The following is a 17,847-nucleotide window of genomic DNA, read 5'->3' as shown; positions in this document are numbered from 1 at the left end:
AGGGATTTGGGAACTCGTGATTTCACAATTACTGGGGAGGCTGGTATCCAACTTAGAGGATATAGGGCTGAAGACCACAAAGAAACTAGAGACACGTGAACATATCATGCAGGGAATCCAAACTGGCCAAGCCGTGAGAGACACTGGATTATGATAGTGAAAGCAAATGGTGTTTCTGATTTCAAAGTGCTTGCAATCAACTGCAATGGACGGAGTGGGACATAATAGATACAGTCTTACAATAGAATATTACAGCTAATATTTGGGAAATGGCAGGTGAAGAAGTTGGATGGGATAAACTGTAGATGAAAAGGCAATAGTTGAGATTAGAATATGTGTTGTGTCCCAGTGTTGATGATTTGACCTTTGAAATATGATAAAGCCATAAAGGTGGCCCTCCCAGTTGCAAAAAAAAAGAATGTGAAAGAACATGAAAGATGAAAACTTATTTAAGGTAGGATTATGTAAATTGTACATAGAGTACTTGTTTGAGATCATAGCAGAGTAATCTTTCCAAACATAATTCTGTCCTTAAAAGTATTGACTTGCAATTTGGAACCCCATATTCAAAAGCAGAGACATTACTTTGCCAACAAAGGTTTGTCTAGTCAAGGCTATGGTTTTTCCTGTGGTCATGTATGGATGTGAGAGTTGGACTGTGAAGAAGGCTGAGCACCGAAGAATTGATGCTTTTGAACTGTGGTGTTGGAGAAGACTCTTGAGAGTCCCTTGGACTGCAAGGAGATCAGCCCTGGGATTTCTTTGGAAGGAATGATGCTAAAGCTGAAACTCCAGTACTTTGGCCATTCTTCATGTGAAGAGTTGACTCATTGGAAAAGACTCTGATGCTGGGAGGGATTGGGGGCAGGAGGAAAAGGGGATGACAGAGGATGAGATGGATGGATGGCATCACTGACTCGATGGACGTGAGTCTGAGTGAACTCCGGGAGTTGGTGATGGACAGGGAGGCCTGGCGTGCTGCGATTCATGGGGTCGCAAAGAGTCGGACACGACTGAGCGACTGAACTGACCTGAACTTAGGATTTTATATATGTATACACTACACACACACACACACACACACTTATCATTGGCCAACAAAGATAACTATATGTCCTTCTTTCTTACTTGGATGCTTTTTTTTTTTTTTGCTTGATTTCTCTGGCTAGGACTTGCAGTACTAGGAGCTGAGAACAGGAGTTAGTGAAATACCTGAATAGAAGTAGTGAAAATAGGCAGCCTTGTCTTGTTCCTGATCTTAGAAGAAAAGCACTCAACCTTTCACCATTGAGTATGCTGGTAGCTGTGAATATGTCATGCTTGGCTTTATTATGTTAAATATGTTCCTTCTACTAGTATATATATAATTTGTTGTGTGTCATGAAAAATATTGTATTATGTCAAGTGCTTTTTCTGTATCTACAGAGATGGTCATACAATTTTTATCTTTCATTCTATTCATGTGGTGTATCATAATTATAAATTTACACATGTTGAACCACCCTTACATTGCAGGGACTATTTTCACTTTTCCACAGTGTATGATTTTTTTAAATGGAGGTTAATTAATTTTATGTTTTGCTGAGAATCTTTGCAATTATCAAGAATATTCCAATCTTATTTTTTACCTTATACTTAGTAATGTTTAGTGAGTGATTACCTCCTAACGGGACATCTAAAATAATGGGACATCTATTTATTTATATGAATATTAGATTTTAAGAAATCCTTATAAAAATAGCTTTTTTAAAAAACAAGATTCACATTGAAAATTTGGAGACTATTAGTTTATGTCATCAGTAAGTGTAATAATACGTATTTACTTTGTATATTATACAAAGGACAATATACAAAACAATACCGCTGATTTTGGATTATAGATTGCTTTAATAGACTTTTAATATTTTACTTCATCTAATATATGTTATGATGTATAAATTCCATTCTTCCGTTTGATGTTTTTCAGACAGCTGTGTGATAGATTCCACATGACATTCCCAGTTGGAATGGCCCCTATAGTAGTCAATGCCCACTTAACATTTGTCTAATGAGATTTGTTCATAATAGGAATACAAAGCTATCCATGATCTGGGAACCATTACATATCTAGGAAACTTTTCTACAACAAAAACAGCGAAGCATGTTTTTGTCAAAATATTTTATATTCTTTACAAAGCTGTTGCTTTAAATAAGATAAAAACATTCCATCAGGATTTTCTTTAGGATTGACCTGAAGGATTCTTTTCTTAAGGATTTCAGCCACACTGATTTTTTAAGATTTTTCTCTTTAAATCCTATTTGTGTCAGATAATGTGGCTAAACAAAAGATGAGACAACTGTAAAGTTAAATCTTTAAAACCAGTAATTTGAAGCATACTCTCCTAATAACCAGTAATTTAGGAGATACTCCATTTTATGTTCTTAAAAATTAAATTTTTAATTAAATGCCTCCAAATCTAAATTCTTTAATGTTTAGTGTATACAAAGAGACTTAAATATGTATTTTAATAATCAAAATTCTCCCAATTTACAACTTATAAGTTTATTTTTTGAGAGATATTCTCAGAAGGTTATTTATTCATTCACTCATTCATCGATTTATTTATTTATATATTTTAGGACCCATATCTTATTATCAGTTCTCCAGAGACTATATTTATTTTACTATAAGCATGAATGACGTAGAACATTGTTCTAACAATGTAAATGTTCTGTGATTGATTTAAACTTAGCTCTATCAGAATTGAAAATAAAGTAAAATTGTTATATTTGACATTTGGTGTGACTGGAATTCACATTTTTAAGTATTAAGCATAGTTTTTTATTTAAATAATACTGTAAAATGTGTGATTTTTTTATACTGTATTGGAAACAAAAGAGATTTTGAGAATTTTTCAATCATTCTGGATTCTAGTTCTGATTCTACTGCTAAATAGATGTCTAATACAATTATGTAAAGTTTAAAAATAAAATAAAATTAAAAAATAAAATAAAATATGCATTGGATAACATAAAAAAAATAATAATAAATAGATGTCTAATCTTAACGTATTTCTTAAACTTTCTTTGCACTTACTTTACTCCCCTGATAAATGTAAGTTTGGACCAAGTCCATGACTTTGTATAATTTTTTTTCTGCTTTGAAATACATGATGGAAGCTATTCTTCTTGAGATCATACTTCCAACTTGTTTCTAAGAATGTGCTACATTCCCAGGGTAATTATTAACTCTGTGAAAAATTGCAAGTATATTAGTGTTGCTGAACTTCAGTTTGCTCATTATCGCTTCAGTCGAGTCCGACTCTGTGCGACCCCATAGACAGCAGCCCAACAGGCTCCCTCATCCCTGGGATTCTCCAGGCAAGAACACTGGAGTGGGTTGCCATTTCCTTCTCCAACGCATGAAAGTGAAAAGTGAAAGTGAAGTCGCTCAGTCGTGTCCAACTCTTAGCAACCCCATGGACTGCAGCCCACAAGGCTTCTCCATCCATGGGATTCTCCAGGTAAGAGTACTGGAGTGGGGTGCCATTGCCTTCTCTGAAATTAAGATGTTATCATGAGAAACGCTGGGCTGGAAGAAGCACAAGCTGGAATCAAGATTGCTTGGAGAACTATCAGTAACCTCAGATATGCAGATGATACCACCCTTATGGCAGAAAGTGAAGAGGAACTCAAAAGCCTCTTGATGAAAGTGAAAGAGGAGAGTGAAAATGTTGGCTTAAAGCTCAACATTCAGAAAACTAAGATCATGGCATCTGGTCCCATCACTTCATGGGAAACAGATGGGGAAACAGTGTCAGACTTTATTTTTCTGGGCTCCAAAATCACTGCAGATGGTGATTGCAGCCATGAAATTAAAAGATGCTTACTCCTTGGAAGAAAAGTTATGACCAACCTAGATAGCATATTGAAAAACAGAGACATTACTTTGGCAACAAAAGTCCATCTAGTCAAGGCTATGGTTTTTCCAGTGGTCATGTATGGATGTGAGAGTTGGACTGTGAAGAAAGCTGAGCGCCGAGAAATTGATGCTTTTGAACTGTGGTGTTGGAGAAAACTCTTGAGAGTCCCTTGGACTGCAAGGAGATCCAACCAATCTGTTCTAAAGGAGATTAGTCCTGGGTGTTCTTTGGAAGGACTGATGCTAAAGCTGAAACTCCAATACTTTGGCCACCTCATGCGAAGTGTTGACTCCTTGGAAAAGACTCTGATGCTGGGAGGAATTGGCGGCAGGAGGAGAAGGGGACGACAGAGGATGAGATGGCTGGATGGCATCACCGACTCAATGGATAGGAGTTTGGGTGAACTCTGCGAGTTGGTGATGGACAGGGAGGCCTGGTGTGCTACAATTCATGGGGTGCAAAGAGTCGGACATGAATGAGCGACTGAACTGAACTGAATAATACAAAGAAAGGTATGAAAAGAGTGCAAGGTTTGGCATAGAGGAATTACTTATCAAATGATAGTTATTATAATTTTAGGTCTAAATCTTATATAATTATCAATTCAGTCGCTCAGTCGTGTCCGACTCTGCAACCCCATGGACTGCATGTAGCACACCAGGCTTCCTTGTCCATCACCAATTCCCAGGAGTTGTTCAAACTCATGTCCATTGAGTCAGTGATGCCATCCAACCATCTCGTCCTCTGTCGTCCTCTTCTCCTCCTGCATTCAATCTTTCCCAGCATCAGGGTCTTTTCCAGTGAGTCAGTTCTTCACATCAGGTAGCCAAAGTATTGGAGTTTCAGCTTCGGCATCAGTCCTTCCAATGAGTATTCAGGACTGACTTGATCTCGTTAGAGTCCAAGGGACTCTCAAGAGTCTTCTCCAACACCACAGTTCAAAAGCATCAATTCTTTGGTGCTCAACTTTCTTTTTTGTCCAACTCTCACATCCATACATGACTACTGGAAAAACCACAGCTTTGACTAGATGGACCTTTGTGGACAAAGTAATGTCTCTGTTTTTTAATATGCTGTCTAGGTTGGTCATAGTTTTTCTTCCAAGCAGCAAATATCTTTTAATTTCATGGCTACAGTCACCATCTGCAGTGATTTTGGAGCCCAAGAAAATAGTCTCTCACTGTTTCCCCATCTATTTGCCATTAAATGATGGGACCAGTTGCCATGATCTTAGTTTTCTGAATGTTGAGTTTTAAGCCAACTTTTACACTCTCCTCTTTCACTTTCATCAAGAGGCTCTTTAGTTCCTCTTCACTTTTCTGCCATCAGGGTCATGTCATCTGTATATCTGAGGTTATTGATATTTCTCCCAGCAATCTTGATTCCAGTTTGTGCTTCATCCAACCCAGCATTTTGCATGATGTACTCTGCATAAAAGTTAAATAAGCAGGGTGTCATTATATAGCCTTGACGTACTCCTTTCCCAATTTGGAACCAGCCCATTGTTCCATGTGTGATTCTAACTATTGCTTCTTGACCTGCATACAGATTTCTCAGGAGGCAGGTAAGGTGGTCTGGTAGTCCCATCTCTTTAAGAAATTTTGGCAGTTTATATAAAATATGTATTGTTACTACTATCATCAATATTATTGAGTTAACTTCAGTAATATCTTCCGCATTAAAAAAAGTGTATTTGAGTACAATATGTTATGGAATAATTTTATATCTAATAACATTTTGTAATGAAGTAAATAACCTGAACTTCTAACCTGCAAACAGAAGTATTTTTGTTGTTGTTCAGTCACTAAGTTGTATTTGACTCTTTACGATACCATGGACTGCAGCATGCCGGGCTTCCCATCCCTTTAGAAACCCTAAAATAGATGATTAGAAAATATCCTTTGTGTGCTGTAAATCTGTGTTTTCAAGCACCCTTGTATTCATTGACCAGGGTTGCATAATAAAATACCATAGATAGGTGGCTTAAAATACAAAAATTTATTTCTCACATTTCTGGAGGCTGGAAATCCAAGATCAAGATGCTGGCAGATTTGACTTCTCCTGAGGGCTCTCTCCTTGGCTTACAGAGAGCTACCTGCTCTCTGTGTTTTTACATGTCCTTTTCTCTGTGTGCACTATTTCCCTGGTAAAAGGTCCCTGAGGTGAAAGTCGCTCAGTTGTGTCCGACTCTTTGTGACCCCAGTCCCCAGTCCTGTTGGATTAAGAGCCTACCTGAGTCACCTTATTTAAAGCCCTATCTCCAAATACAGCCACACTGGGAGGTGGGCCTGCAACATATAAGTGTTGGGAGATATAATTCAGTCCATTAAAATCCATTACTCAGCCCAGGAGAATTATCAAAGCATTTTCTAGGATATATGAGCTCTGTATAATGTCTTGTTGGGTCATGTGGAAAACAAAGACTAAATCCTGAGAGCAGATTTCATAGTTGCACGTGTGCCTTTAAGTTATGTGTGGTGGCTCAGGTGGTAAAGAATATGCCTGCAATGCAGGAGACCCAGGTTTGATCCCTGAGCTGGGAAGATACCTGGAGGAGGGCATGGGAACCCACTCCTGTGTTCCTGTGGAGAATTCCATGAACAGGGGAGCCTGGCAGGCTGCAGTCCATGAGGTCACAATGATATGGACACATCTGAGTGACTAACGTTTTCACTCCACTCGGTTCATTTTTAGAAAAAAACTCACTACTCATAAAGAATACTTCTGTGACCAGATGTGTAGAGTTTTTCCCACACTGACCTCTTCTCTGAAACCAGCTCAGTATTCTACAGTTTAATTCTGTGCCTAGCCAGGGTTGCTTCCCTGGTGGCTCAGATGGTAAAGAATCTACCTGCAATGTGGGAGACCTGGGTTTGATCCCTGGGTTGGGAAGATCCCCTGGAGGAGGGCAAGGCAACCCACTCTAGTATTCTTCCCTAGAGAATTTCATGGGCAGAGGAGCCTGGCAGGCTGCAGTCCATGGGATTGCAAAGAGTCAGACATGACTGAGTAAGTAAATACACATAAACAACCGGAGTTAGCTCAGACCCCACAGGGCGGGGGCCCAGTCCAACAAGACTGACACCTCTTTCAGATGCCAGGTTGAAGTAGCAGGTTCCCCGGTTACTCCCAACTTCTACAAATTAGAGGTTCCACTACTCTTTCCTTGGGTTCTATAATTTGCTAGAGAAGTTCACAGCCCCAAGAAAATAGCTTAAGTATCGCCAATTTATTACAAAGCATATTTTAAAAGATATTACTGAATGGTCAGATGAAGAGAGTCATATGCAGTGAGCTTTGGTAGAGTCCAGACCCCAGGATCTTTTTTCTTGTGGAATGAGGTTGTGCCACATTCTTGGTATGTACATTCTTGGCATGTACATGTGTTCACCACCCCAGAAGCTCTCGGAACCTCATATGTGGGGGATTTTTATGGGGGCTGCATCACGATAGGCATGATCAATTAATACCTCAATTTCTAGCTCCTTTATTTCTAAAAAAAAATCTGGAGAGTGGGGCTTAATGTTATAAGCTTCTAATCATGACAAAATTAAAAGACACTTGCTCCTTGGAAGAAAAGCGGTGACTAACCTAGTCAGCATATTAAATAGCAGAGACATCACTTTGCTGACAAAGGGCCGTCTAGTCAAAGCTATGGTTTCTCCAGTATTCGTGTATGGATGTTAGAGTTGGACTATAAAGAAAGCTGAGCACCAAAGAATTGATGCTTTTGAATTGTGGTGTTGGAGAAGACTCTCAAGAGTCCCTTGGACAGCAAGATTAAGCCACTCAATCCTGAGGGAAATCAACCTAAAATATTCCCTGGAAGGACTGATGCTGAAGCTGAGGCTCTAATACTTTGGCCACCTGATGCAAAGAGCTGACTCACTGGAAAAGACCCTGATGGTGGGAAAGATTGAGGGCAAGAAGAGAGAGGGGTGACAGAGGATGAGATGATTGGATGGCATCACTGACTCAATGGACATGAGTTTGAGCAAGCTCTGATAGATAGTGAAGGAGAGGGAAGCCTGGTGAGCTGAAGTCCATGGGATCACAAAGAGTTGGACATGACTTAGTGACTGAACAACAACAATGAGTTGGCCTTTCTGAGACCAACCACCATCCAGAAGCCCACCAACAGTCACCTCATTGGGACAAAAGACATTCTTGTCACACAGGACATTTCAAGGAATTAAGGACTCTGTGTCAAGATCCAGGGCCAAAGATCAAATATTAAAACAGATTATTCTCATAGTATTTCTACTTAAAAGGGTTTTAGGACCTCAGTCAGTAACCCAATATATATTGCTTATTATTTCATAGAAATTATTCCAAAGAAAATAAGCATGGTGTGATCCAGACTGCATGTCCAGCAGAGTGGCAGAACACATACTCTGAAATATACTTCTGCCATAAAACACACATGTGCTGGATAAATTACAACCATAAACATTTAAATGCATACTGAGTCTGTAAGAAAGTACCAGAGATTCACAAAGGCTTCTAGACCAAGGTTGGCTTGGGATCCTAAGGAAGGTGGAGCCTCTCTTGTGAAAAGAGATAAGCAGTTTTCTCACTGACTGATCCTGGTGCACAAGAACTCTTCTTTCATATGCAGACATAGAAATACAATGCTCAGCAGACAAGTCTCCCATTCAAATTATCATAAAATATGATATATCACATCCTATTAGGAAAAACATCTTTGAACTATCTATATACTAGGATAAATATGAAAGCTAAATTTAAACTAATGGATGGAATCTTTTTACTTCATTATTAACCCAGACTTTTCCATGAACTCTGTTTATTCAATTCTTTGTGTATTCAAAAAATTCCATTTTTCATGCTTATCACATTTCACAGAAAATATAACATTAAAAGGAACCCCCAAACTTTTAGGATTTGCTTATGTTAGTAATATCTTTAAAAGGATAATCCGACTTTGAGTTACCTCATTATTCCTTCACCACAAATCATGTAATCAGTACATATAGTTGTTGAGCTATGCTTGTTGACTGAAAACCAGATAAACTCCTTAGTGGTTTTTGTGTTGTTGTATGCATGCTTAGTCGTGCCCAACTCTTTGGGACCCCACAGACTGTTGATGCTATGGACTGTAGCCTGCCAGACTGCTCTGTCCATGGAATTTTCCAGGCAAGAATACAGGAATGGATTATTTCCTCCTCCAGGGGATCTCCACAACCCAGGGATCGAACCCTTGTCTCCTGTGTCTCTTGCATTAGCAGGTGGATTCTTTACCACTGAGCCACCAGAGAAGCCCCACATTAAAATCAGAGGAACTCAGTCTCTGTGCAGTACAAAAAAAGAAAATAAAAAAGTTGCATTCAAGAAAATTAAACACTTTTAGAAGGCCACATTTTGAATGGAATTGGAGCAGTGCTACAATCATGGAGAATACAAAAGGCAGACACCATAACCGTTAAAGTCAAAGTAAGCCAGAATTTATTTGCCTTTTTTAATGGGCACGCAGACGGAGGCAGGTGATATTACAGTGTTTACACCAAACTGCATGAGCTGAATGGGCTAAAAGAAACAGTTGGATTATCCATGTGTCAGCATTCTAATCCTATCAGGCTTGTCAGCACTATAATTTCCATCACTTGGTTTAAAATACAGAGGTGGAAAGTGGGAATGTTTGTTTTCTTCTGATGAGTCATATGACTCAGAGCAAAGTAAGGACTTAGAATACTTCAGAAAATGACGGAGTGTTGCAAATTATAGTGGTTTTGTTCACAGCTGTATAAATTTATTTTTTCTATAAAGCAGGTACACATTGAGCTGTATTTCCTAGGGTGCAAATTCCTGAAACAGTGATTTTCCACTCTTCTCTGGTTGCAGGAAACCGAGCAACTTCCAAGTTTGCCTAACTCCAGTGAAACAATTTTGGAAATGAAAGAATCTTGCTTAACTTTTACTTTTGGACGAAAATTTTCAAATGCAGCAAAACTTGCCTCTACAACATAGACATATGCCTACTTATATCACTGTGTACCCTTATATAATATTTAAGGAATCATTTAAGAAAATAATAAAGGCCATGGGAGTCTATACTTATATTTCCATCAGAATGGCAGACTAGATATTCTGAAATGCCCTTTTGGCATAAAAATATGCAGATGTTGGATAAATTATAGCCATAAGCTTTTGAATGCATTACTGAGTTTACAAGAAGGGGGCGGAAATCCCCAAGGGCCTCCGTACCCTGCTTCTCCCGCAAAACTGTAAGCTGATATCAGAGTGGTAAATAAATGTGAAAACCGGGGCTGCCCTGAATACAAGGAACTTTGGCAGGAATAAAGAGCTTTAATGGAAATTGGACACTAGAACTTAGATCTGGCAGAGGAAAACCTAAATCTGAGGAAGCTATACAAATAGAGGATAATTCAAGTATAAGTTTTAAGCTGTGAACTGTCCTTTGGAAGTAAAAACAATTCAGTAAACAGCTTATTTTTATAGGCTTCAGGTGAGAAAAAAAATTGATGGTACTAATTTCTCTCTGAGAATTGCTAAACTTTTCTCAGGAGGGTCTGTGGTTTGAATTTACATTACTTGCACAATCAAGGAAATCTCAACTATAAAAATTAACCTAAAATTCTGGCAAATAGGTATACCTCCTGTCAAGAGTAAAGGAATATCTCTTTAATGAACATCATTCTCAGGCCAGGCCTTCAAAGTTCCTAAGATTTGGTTTGAACAAATAAAATTTGCCAGTTAAAATATAACAAATATACGAGTAATCAGAACCTATTAGATTTATATCACCAAGGACTTTATAGATTGGAATATTGAATGTCAATAAAAATCATTGACATTTATAACTCAATGGAAAAATTAAGTAGTAATTTAGATATACTTGAAAAGAGAATTAGAAAAGTTTTGAGAAAATTATATATGTATATATTTCCACTAAATAATTGATAAATATACCTTAAAGTACACATAAAACATTAAAACACTTGGCCAGACATTTTTTGAGTTCAAGTATAATAAGCAGCAAAGATTTTAAGGGTGCAGATGTTATCATTACTACTACTACTAAGTCACTTCAGTCGTGTCTGACTCTGTGCGACCCCATAGACTGCAGCTCACCAGGCTCCCCCGTCCCTGGGATTCTCCAGGCAAGAACACTGGAGGGGGTTGCCATTTCCTTCTCCAATGCATGAAAGTGAAAAGTGAAAGTGAAGTCTCTCAGTCGTGTCCGACTCTTAGCGACCCCATGGACTGCAGCCCACCAGGCTCCTCCATCCATGGGATTTTCCAGGCAAGAGTACTGGAGTGGGGTGCCATTGCCTTCTCCGAGATGTTATCATTAATAGGATGTTAACTATAGGTTTAATAAGATGCTTTTCATTTGACCAGGAATTTTCCTTTGCTCCTAGTTTTCTGCATGATATTTAGAAATCAAATATCTAATGATTTTATGAAATGATTTAGCCACATCTTTGAAAAGGATGATATGCATTTTTATTTATTATTTTAGTATGGTGAATACACTGGTCGATCTTTAAATATTTTAAACAATCTTGTTTAAGATCTTGGAATAAACCTCATTTGCCATTGTGCTTTTGTTATTTGCTGAATTCTACTTTTTTAGGTTTTAATGCTTCTGAGTCTATATTCAAGACAGATACTTTTTTATAATTTTCTACCAATTTCTTTATAATTTCTTATTTATCAGGCTTTGTAATCAGTTGCATGATGACTTTATTACATAAGTTATAAATTGTTCTTCTTTCATTATTTAAGAAAGAATTATAAGATTGGTATTCTGTCTTCATAAAATATATAATGGAGTTTACCAATTAAACCAGTCATAACAATATTTTTTAAATTATGAATTTTATATACACCACTTTTCTATATCTTGGTATGTCCATTTGTGTTTTAAAAGGACTTTTCCATATTATCTAATTTGAATTTATTGACATGAAGTTTCTAGTGTTTGGATGATAGAAAGTGACACCCGTCTTTCATTCCTCATATTAGTAGATTATTTCATTTCTTTTTGGTTGATCACTCTTGCTAAGTATTAATTTTATTAATCCTTTGAAAGCATTAGGTTTTTATTTTAATGACTTTCTCCATTGTCAGTTTTTCTATTTTACCTATTTCCATTTTCATTTTATTGAATCCTTTTTCTTGCCTTCATGTGTAATTTGCTCTTCTTTTGTAACCTTTTAAGATATAAACTTAAATAATTGACTTGTACTATACATTTCAAAAGAATTACATAGAAAATATCTTTTAATTTCCCTTGTGTGTTTTTCTTTGATCTGGGAAATTTAAAGTTGCTGTTTAATTTTCAAGTATTATGGTATTTTTTAGCTATTTTATTATTTGTGATGTCTATTTTAATACTGCTATATTAAGAGAGTAAGAACCTATACTCCTTAATAATTTTGATCCTTTAATGTTTATTAAGGCTTAAATTCCTGGAGAAGGAAATGGCAACCCACTCCAGTATTCTTGCCTGGGAAATACCATGGAGAGAGGAGCCTGGTGGGCTATATTCCATGGGGTCACAAAGAGTTGGTCATGACTTAACAACTAAACAACAACAAAGGCTGGAGTTATCAACTTGCATGTTCCTTTAAAAAATGTATAACCTGATGTTGTGGTTAATGTTCTATAAATGTCAAGTAGGCAATTTGGCTGATAGTGCTTTTTGCATCCTCTATATCATCATCATTTCTGTTTCTCTGTGGTTCTATGTTAATCAATGACTAAATGATAAGTATTAAAATTATAAAATGATGGGTATTAAAATTTAAAAATTATAGATATTAAACTCTCTGTTGATTGGTCTATTCCTTTCCTTAGTTCTGTCAGTTTTGCCTCATATTTTTTTGAAACATTGTTACTGATTGAATTTAAATTATTTATAGCGTCCTGTTTCAGTGACTTTTATGATTATGAAATTTTTATCTTTGTTTTTGGATATACTGAATGTCTTGAAGTCTAATCTTTTTCAATAGTGTAGAGCCATACCAGTTTTCTTATGCCTAATGATATCTTGGTCTGTGTTTTCCTTCCCATGTATGTATGTTCCACCTGTCCTTTTCTTTATATTTAAAATATATTTGCTTACACAGCATATTACAAGTTTGAGCTTTTAAAAATAATTAATTGTGTTTAGTATGGCTAGTTCTACTTTTATATGGTGTACTTAGTATATTTTAGTTAATGTTGGTCATTGATAATGTACTGGCTTAAGTCTGCCATCTTAGTATTTGTTTTCTATTTGTCTCACTTCTATTTTTTGTTTAAAGAGATAGGAATATCAGACCACCTGACCTGCCTCCTGAGAAATCTGTAGGCAGGTCAAGAAGCAACAGTTAGAACTGGACATGGAACAACAGACTGGTTCCAAATCAGGAAAGGAGTACATCAAGGCTGTATATTGTCACCCTGCTTATACAACTTATATAACTGAACTGAACTGAACTTTTCTGCCTTTATTTGGATGAATGAATTATTTTTTAGTGCTCAGTTTTACCTCTTCTGCTACCTTTTAGTTATAAATCTTTGAGTGTATGTCTGTGTGTGTTGAGCATTATTCTAAAGAATAAGTATGCATGTTACAATAGTATTTCAATAATATAGTAATAATGGAAAAGATCCATAGTAAGGAAAGAAAGTAGGAAAGTAACAAAATATTATATATATAGTTTTATCACTATTTCTCATCACACACACACAAACACACAGAATCCATTTTTAACACATATATAGGACATACTGAATTTTCCTCCCTATTGCAGATGTGACATAAGTATGATAGGATAAACAGTTTTGAAATTTTAAAAAACAAGAAATTTTAAAGTCTTATTCCAGGCCCCTATTGTATCTTCAATATTCACTTGCTTCCAAGTTTTTAAATTATAAATTTAAGAAGGCAAAGCTTGTACTTTCTATTTATTTCTCTAAATCTTGTTTATAGTGCCTAGTAGCTAAAATTAGGTGAAACTGCTTGGAAAATTATTAATATGTTAAGCACTAACCCTACACAAGCTATTAATGAATAATAATTCATTTTACTTTTGGGTAATACAGAATTTGAATGATTGTGATAATCATGGAATCTAAGTGATGAGTACTCTGTGTATCATTTTACTATGCTTTTTCAGTATCACAAATGATCAACATTATATATAAAGTAATATTTGCACCCAACTCAAATCAACTTTAACCCACTAGAGTACTCTTGCCTGGAAAATCCCATGGGCAGAGGAGCCTGGTCGGCTGTAGTCCGTGGGGTCGCTAAGAGTCGGACACGACTGAACGACTTCACTTTCACTTTTCACTTTCATGCATTGGAGAAGGAAATGGCAACCCACTCCAGTGTTCTTGCCTGGAGAATCCCAGGGACGGGGGAGCCTGGTGGGCTGCCGTCTATGGGGTCGCACAGAGTCAGACACGACTGAAGCGACTTAGCAGCAGCAGCAGCAGCAAATCAACTTTAAAATTAACTTAATAAGCAAAACCCACATTTAACAAGAATACTTTAGTTAAGTTTTATATGAACTAAAATGATTCATTTTTGAATTCCTTTAATTATCAATCTCCCCTCAAATATTTAAGTTGTGAATAATTTACTAAGAAAAAAGAAATAGCTATTTAGAAATTCATTTATTGTGTCAAATGGAGCATGCCTACCGTTGAAAGTATAACGTGAAAATAGTCTTTCAATCTTTTCCTTTAATCTCCCTTTAAAAAAATCATAGTGATTGTAATTTTGATTTATAAGAATTACTACTCTAAGACCTTTATTTGAGCAATGTTTTTCAATCTTATTATCTTTTAAAAGTCGATGTCTTTGAACATTCACTCTTCCAATATTAGTGATACCATACATTATCTTATGCAGAGTGAAATGCTTATCTTTAACCTATTGTTTTGCTCCCTTACCACATTCTGTAATTTATTAATTAAAAATTAGAAATTACATTTGCTACTTTCAAGAAAATGGTAGCAATCTATAATATAAAATGAAACTAATAGAATGTATACTAATGAATGCCATCTTTCAGTGTTATATAACATATTTATAAATATACTTTCAACAAATCTGTACCATTGTGTTATTAGACAGATGGTGTATATAACAAGCCATGTGCATTATAAAAACATTCACACAGATTCATAACTTCAGCAGGTAATTATCATGAAAGGTAATTTTTATATGGGAAAGTACCATGATGTATGTTTTATTTTACATATATATATACATAAAATAAAAATTGACCAGTACATGAAGTAATGTATAAATGATAAGAATGACAAAAGTAGATAAACCTTTATGTGGCTGTTGTCAGTTTCAAATAATATTTTATCCGTGTAAGTATAATTTTCACCACATTAACTAGTAAAACATGAAGTACAAAGAGTGTTCTGATAATACCCTAATATTCCATAAATACAACTTGACAACCTTCCCAGTGAGGAGTCTTATTATCAAAATGAAGTATATTATTATCATCCTTTATCATATTTTATAACTTATAAAGAGAAGTCAAAGTATTTATAAATAGCCTTGTGTAACTTTGGTTCTATTGAGTGGAGATGATCCAATTTTCCATCTTCTCTGAAAGATCCATTTTAGTTATATAACTAAAGATTTTTTAAGGTTTTGTTTTCATTTTAGTTTTAGTTTTCTTTTTAGTTAAACAAAACTCCCAGTTTTTCCATTTCTTGTTCTTGATTATCAGTATGACAAATCACAAGCGTGGTCTCAGATTTTATTCTTTAATCTCTGGGAAGATTTAGGAAGGTTTGGAGTGGATTCCCTCAATCCCACATTGTAATATTTGGGATATTTGATCATTCAGTTCAGTTCAGTCGCTCAGTTGTGTCTGACTCTTTGCATCCCCATGGAATGCAGCACACCAGGCTTACCTGTCTATCTGCAGCTCCCAGATCCTACTCAAACTCATGTCCACTGAGTTGGTGATGCCATCCAGCCATCTCATACTCTGTCTTCCCCTTCTCCTCCCGCCTTCAGTCTTTTCCAGCATCAGGATCTTTTCCATTGAGTCAGTTCTTTGCATCAGGTGGCCAAAGTATTGGAGTTTCAGCTTCAGCATCAGTCCTTCCAATGAATATTCAGGACTGATTTCCTTTACGATGGACTGGTTGGATCTCCTTGCAGTCCAGGAGACTCTGAACGGTCTTCTCCAACACCACAGTTCAAAAGCATCAATTTCTTCAACGCTCAGCTTTCTTTATAGTCCCACTCTCACATCCATACATGACCACTGGAAAAAAAATAGCTTTGACTAGACAGACGTTTGTCGGAAAGGTAGCGTCTCTGCTTTTTAATATGCTGTCTAGTTGGTCATAGCTTTTCTACCAAGTAGCAAGCGTCTTTTAATTTCATGGCTGCAGTCACCATCTGCGGTGATTTTGGAGCCCAAAAAGCAAAGTTTCTCACTGTTACCATTGTTTCCCCATCTATTTATCATGAAATGATGGGGCCAGATGCTATAATCTTCGTTTTTTGAATGTTTTCATTCAAAAAGCCAGCTTTTTCACTCTCCTCTTTCACTTTCATCAAGAGGTTCTTTAGTTCTTCTTTGCTTTCTGTTATAAGGATGGTGTCATTTGTGTATCTGAGGTTATTGATATTTTTGATGTAATGTAATTTGATCATTAAAGTGAAGTCGCTCAGTCGTGTCCGACTCTTTGCGAACCCATGGACAGTAGCCTATCAGGCTCCTCCGTCCATGGGATTTTCCAGGCAAGAGTGCTGGCGTGGATTGCCAATTCCTTCTCCAGGGGGTTTTCCATATGTACCTGTGCACTGAAGCAAATAATTAATATGGTGAGAAGTTTCTCCATAACGCTGTCTTCTTTAATGCTGAGGTATTTTTTCAGAGAAAACTATTTCTCTGTATGAGTAGCTCTTGTGCACAGCCAAGTATTCAGTCTTCAAGGAGCCAAGTGGGTCCAGATTAGCTGTGTAAGAGAACAGCTTTTGTTGATGGAGCAAGTTTTCTTTCATATACAAATAGTACTGCCCTTAGCAGCTGAATTGCAGACTTCTCTAAAGGCAGTGTGACAAGCAGATGCTTCTTAGAGTATTCAGGGAGCCTGGCTCACCCAACAAAAGTATTACCTTGCTAAGGAGAGAACTTGCAAAATGGCAAGTACTCTGTCCACTATATGTGGAAAAGATAGTTTTCTTTCACTGATTCTTTACAATTTCTATCAGCATATCAACAGAAACTAGGTGCAGTGTTCAAAAATCTGAGACTTTCTAGTCAATGCAATAAGTATGCAGATAACGCATGTAATACAAATTCTTTGGGTTGATCTGTGGATTACTCTGCAAATACAATTAGCTCAAAGTTGTAAAATAGCTTTGGAAATAAAAGAGTTCATAACATTTGTAATAAATTCTTCATATAATATATTCCATAATTCCTCATGTGTATCCAGAATCTTTGATTTCAATCAGACTTATAGAGGGAGCTGTGGATGCCTGTTTTTCCTGACAGAAATGCCAGCTGTTTATGTAAAGGCTGGGGCAGGGCAATAAAACCCATCTCTAAACTTTACATGAAATATGTAAGCCTAAATATTCAGAAAAGATCAGTCAGCACTTAGGTTTCCTGAACTGCTTTATAAAACCCACAGGAGTGTCTGAGAAGAAAGTGAATTTGAGGGGCCATTGAACACAGACCATTTTCCAATTACAGGCACACCTGTGCTGCATAGCTTTCTGCTGATCTGTTGTGAGCATTTTACAGAGTGGTTTCATAGTCCTTCAAATTCCTCATTCTTCAGTCCAAAATGGTCTGAGGGTGTTGTTGGCAGGCTTGGACTTATCACAGACTTCTCTCTGAGATAATTTGATACCCTACCCACAGTGTAAAATGTTTGGCCTGGTTGAGTCTCAGATGCCACCCATTGACACTCTAAT

At 36.6% G+C, this 17,847-nt stretch overlaps 1 long non-coding RNA gene across 15 annotated transcripts in view; it reads left to right on the top strand.

Annotated features, from left to right (window-relative positions):
• Nucleotides 1-17,847, top strand: part of LOC147343611 (uncharacterized) — a 729,471-nt gene that overhangs the window by 631,551 nt on the left and 80,073 nt on the right. Inside the window, exon 4 of one of the 15 annotated variants that reach the window (XR_015156281.1) lies at nt 9,765-10,117. The exons of the other annotated variants lie outside the window; for them this stretch is intronic. This is a non-coding gene — a long non-coding RNA (uncharacterized LOC147343611). Of the gene's footprint in view, nt 1-9,764; nt 10,118-17,847 lie in introns of those variants that run through there. 15 annotated transcript variants of the gene reach the window in all.

This window comes from Bos grunniens, chromosome 27 (assembly GCF_055505025.1).
Source record: "Bos grunniens cultivar Pamir isolate PY7600 chromosome 27, Bosgru_T2T1.0, whole genome shotgun sequence".
NCBI classification, from domain to species: Eukaryota; Metazoa; Chordata; class Mammalia; order Artiodactyla; family Bovidae; genus Bos; species Bos grunniens.
This window is presented reverse-complemented; position numbering and strand designations above follow the sequence as displayed.